Source organism: Nymphaea colorata, chromosome 7, assembly GCF_008831285.2.
Source record: "Nymphaea colorata isolate Beijing-Zhang1983 chromosome 7, ASM883128v2, whole genome shotgun sequence".
Lineage (NCBI taxonomy): Eukaryota > Viridiplantae > Streptophyta > Magnoliopsida > Nymphaeales > Nymphaeaceae > Nymphaea > Nymphaea colorata.
This window is the reverse complement of record NC_045144.1, coordinates 15,955,054-15,960,076: the sequence shown is the minus strand read 5'-3', so window position 1 is coordinate 15,960,076 and position 5,023 is coordinate 15,955,054. Positions and strand designations below refer to the sequence as shown.

The 5,023-nt window shown below is 37.6% G+C and overlaps 1 non-coding gene across 1 annotated transcript; it reads left to right on the top strand.

The window, feature by feature from the left end:
• Window positions 1-61: 61 nt before the first annotated feature.
• Window positions 62-162, top strand: LOC116258218 (U6 spliceosomal RNA). The gene has a single exon (XR_004173637.1). It is a non-coding gene; the product is annotated as a U6 spliceosomal RNA (small nuclear RNA).
• Window positions 163-5,023: the final 4,861 nt, after the last annotated feature.

The following is a 5,023-nucleotide window of genomic DNA, read 5'->3' as shown; positions in this document are numbered from 1 at the left end:
GTAGAACCAGTGGGCTAGCTGAACAAAGTGGTTACGTGTTTGTAAAGTAATCATATATATAATCTCTTTGGAGACGTTCGAAAAATTGGAACACCACAAAGAATATTAGCATGGCTCCTGCGCAAGGATGATACAGAAATGCGCAAGGATGATACAGAAATAGAGAAATGGTCCAAAATTTTGCCTCAAGGGTCATAACACAACGAGGTGGCAAGACAGTTCACATTGTGGTGCGTTGTTCTTCTAGACTGCAATGGTAAGTGCGACACTCAAATTGAAGAGTGTACCATAGGTCAATCCAGGCCTCAAAGCCAGCTAAAATCTTGGTGGTATAAGGGTATGACCTTGGTCAATCCCGGCCTCAAAGCCAGCTAAAATCTTGGTGGTATAAGGGCGTTTCATGCTGAAGACAGTTTCTTTCCCCTGCATAAACATTAATGATAAAATTATATATTAACTTAAGATATCTAAACAGGTTGTATAAACTAAAAAATTTAAATGGTTGGTTGAGAGCTCTAATTACAAAATCTTATTTATAAGCATTATAAAACATTACTTTAAATATGAAATCTTTTATTGGATATGAAGATGTAGTTTTTCATTCAAAAACGTAAAAAAAGAATGTTCAAAAATAGAGTGAAAGCTCGAACCTTCTATAAACTAAATGTCATGATTCAAGTTAGATTTTATGCATGTACGGGTGCACTGACTCCTCGCTCCTCACACAAGGTGAAAGTTTCCTTAATTGTGTTAACAAAGGTCGGCACCGGACAAAGCTAGAGGTGGGTGTGCGGTGACGAACTGCAACTCTGTTGGCACCACAAATTTTTTCATTATAAAACAACAACTACAAGATATATTATATAATATTTAAAGTAAACCTGATTGTAATGAATTGGTTCTTGGCTCAGTTATATATAAAGTGGCCAGATTATGCTCGACTCAAACTGCTAGATTTAGATTTCATTTCAATTAGGCATGACATGACATAAGCTGGGTGACCAACATGGATGCGTAGCCGGCTGGCACATAAAACTTGCCAGTTTTCACATTACATTAATTAGTAGCAATTGAGCATGGAAGTGCCCCAAAGAGCATAGTGTAGTTAGTTGAGCTGATGATAAGTCCTCAGGTTCATGAGTTGAAGGGTGTACCATAGATCATGCATCAAGGTCCCAAAACAGTTATGGACATTGGAGGCAGAGAAAAGAGGGTGTTCTCACATCTTGGGAAACGCATAATTAAGGACAAAAGTGATTATCAAGTATTTATATATAAGAGGTGTTGAAGAAAGGGTTTTATGCACGTCCCTTTTTTGAAAAGTTATTTTTATGAGGACGTGTCTCATTTTCTGGTTTTTTATTTTTATGTCGGCAGTTATTTTTGGACAGTTATCATCTCCTTCCTTTGGTCAGTTCTTTCATGGTGGAGGTGTGTGAAGTTTTTTGTTCTCTCACCTGTAAAAGAACTCATTGTTATTAGTGTGTGAAAGTAGCCATTGTGCTGTCTTGTGTGTGGACGTAGGCCATTGATCAGGCCGAATCACATTAAGCTTTGTGTGTTTGCTCTGTCCTTCTTTCTCTCTTATTTCAACATGGTATCAGAGCGTTTAGCATTTTCGCTGAGGTTGTTGGGGCTTTGATCCTAAGTTTGAGAGAGCTTCCTGTGTACTTTTGTCGAGGAGTCGAGCAAACACACCAACTCTGAATCTTCACTGGATTCCGGTGACCGACGCTGTCAGCTCCGGTGTCGGAAAACATTGAGCATAGGCTCATTAGAATCATCTGCATCTCAGGATTCTCCCTGCCAAATTTCAGATTTTTTGGAGCAGTCGTTGCGGAGATACAAATTTTTGAACGACTGTCTATTGCTGGAAATTTTCCTACGACTCTGTCTAGGCATGACTTTCTCTCTCACACATTCCTCTTTGGGGTCGATTCAAGGGTTGAGCAAGATGGCGTTGGATTCGGGTTGGTGTCTACTATTTTTGGACCAATTTTCAGATTTTGATGATCCTGTAAAAAACGGTGGATTTTAGAAGTACCGCAGGTTTCTGAAGCTTCCTGCGAACCTAAGGAACAACCAGAAGGCGAGAAGAAACCTTCACATGATTTCTCTCTAGTGCTCATTTGGAGATGAAACTTGGGGCGTCCACTCCTCACCCCGTCAGTGAGTTCCTGTCCAATTTTCAGATTTTTCCAAGTTGGAGGTCATTTTTTAAAATTCGATGAGTGTTTGCTGGTCCTAGATGACGTCTGAGCAGACCTGATCTCCTTATTCTCATCTTCGTGAGCATCGTGGCTGAAACAGGTAACAATCGAGTCATTGAGAAGATTGTTGTTCAAGAGCAACACAATCCTACTATTAAAATCATGTCCGTGCTTCTCAATGGGATAAATTATCTTGCATGGTCAACATCAACAATGTTATTTTTGAGTGGAAAATCAAAACTTGAATATGTTACTGGTGACCTCCCAAAACCAGACGAGAATAGCTCCTTTTACAAGGAGTGGAAGATGACCAATCACATGGTCATGTCTTGGTTGATGAATTCTATGGAACCGAGAATTCAACAAGGTTTTTTCTTTGCTGAAACTGCTGCACAAATTTGGAAAAAGGTCAAAGAGCTGTATAGTGAGAAAAACAATATTGCAAGGATGTTTCATTTGTTAAAAAAAATTTAAAGTATAAGGAAAGATCAGAAAACCTGTTTCGGTGAACATCTTAGTGATCTTCAAGGGTTGTGAGACGAGTTATATTACTTAGTTGATATGACTGAAAGTTTGCAAACCAAAGATTGTTTATGTGAGTAGCAAAAAATCTTTCAATTGCTTAATAGTCTTGGTACAAAATATGAACCAATACGGCAGTAGATTTTTATGCATGCATCACTGCCGTCATTATCCACCATTTGTTCTTTATTAATGAGTGATGAATCAAGGAAGCAGGTCCTGATTCTCTCGCTGCCAAAGGGGGAAGAATCTGATGATAAAGTTGCTTTTGTGGCTGTTAAGAGACAGAGTGGGTTTAATAAATGGAAAGGAAAAAATGAAGAGAGTTTGCACTTATTTTAAAAAGGAGGGACACTTGCACGAGCGATGTTGGGATTTGTATGGGAGATTAGAACCTAAGAAGTCACCGTTTGAAAAATCTAGAGAAACTTCATCTTCGGCAAAAGTGGCTGCTACCAAATCTAAAGAGACTAATGATGTTACAGCTGTCTTGAAAAAGATCCAGAATTGCTAAAACACATGTCTATCAAGCAAGTAGCCGTGCTGCATCAGCAAGCAATTCCACTCTGTGTAACCCCAAAGGTATGTTTTCTAATACTTGGGTGTTGGACTCTGGGGCGAGTGACCAAATGACCATGGATCGGTATCTACTCAGAAACTATTCCACTCTTAATATTGATAAATCTGTTACTATAGCAAATGGGTCTTCTATGCATGTGAGTGGTATTGGTAAAATGTCATTTTTAAATCAGCCTATTAGCTCCAAAATTTTGCACATGCCAGATTTGAATTCTAATTTGATATCTATACAAAACTTACAATAGAACTTAATTGTTGTGTTACTTTCTCTTCAACTAATGTGATTATTCAGGACATTGCGACGAGGAAGATGATTGGTAAAGGAGAATTACGCCGCGACGTTTATTGGCTGGACAATAGAAGTAGTGCACTGGTCACAAATTCTAAATCAAATAAAGAGTTATGGCAGTGGCCCCTTGGATATGTGTCAAGTCAAACTTTGAAAGTTCTAATGTCTGAGTTAGTTTCTAATTTGCAGCTGTGTGACATTTGCAAATTTGCCAAGATGTTTAGATTACCATTTGGTACTATAGAAAATCATACTAACACTTTGTTTGAGTTAGTGCATTCTGATGTTTGGGGCCTTGCGCTTATTAATTCTTATAGTGGATATCGTTACTATGTGACTTTCATTGATGATGGTTCTAAAATGACATGGTTGTACCTACTGAAATCTCAAAATGAAGTTTTTTTTAAAAGTTTTGTGAGTTTTTTAGGATGATTGAAACTCAGTATAATGCTTGTGTGAAGATCTTGAGATCAAACAATGGAACTTTACAAAAATAAAAAAATTGATCAATTTCACAAAAATGCATGGCATTACTCATCAATTTGCATGTGTGAATACTCCCCAACAGAACGGTGTGGCTGAGAGAAAAAATATACATCTGTTAAAAACAACTCGCTCATTACTATTCCAAATGTCAGTACCAAAAAGGTTTTGGAGTGATGCAATTATGATAGCAAGTTATATTATAGACAGGCTTCCTTTAAGACATTTGAATAATAAATCTCTAATGGAAATTCCTATGCACAAACCTATCAAAATTGCACACTTAAGGACTTTTGGGCATGTAGTTTTTGTCAAATGCAAATGATTTGATAAGTTAAGTCAAAGAGCCAAATGGTGTGTCTTCTTGGGGCATTCTTCATAAAAAAAAAAAGATATCAATGCTTCACTTTAGAAACCAACCAAGTGTTGATCTCACGAGATATTTGTTTTGATGAGCAGGAACCATTCTTTAAGGCCGTCGAGTGAAAGAGAGAATCATTAAACCTTAATGCTACACCTACAATAGAGGACTACAAAGAGTTTGATGTGTTTATTGCTTCACCTCAACCACAAGCAGGCCTTAATGAGATGACATATGAAGGTGATGCTGATGATGGTGTTTCTAATGAGGATGAAGCTATCCAAAATTCAATTATAGAGACTACAGTGAGAAGATCTCAAAGGGACAGGTAGCCTCCAAGGTATTTGCAAGACCATGTTACCTTATTCTACTCAAACATTTCCAATTAATCATGATCTATGTTATGATCGAGTATCATCCAAGCATGTTGCATACTTATCTAAAGTTGTTGATCCAAATTCCTATCAAGAAGCTATGAAGAACTGTGGTTGGGTAGAAGCGATCAATGAAGAGCTAAATGCTCTTCACAAAAATAACACTTGGGAACTGGTTCAAGTACCAAATGATAAGAAGGTAATT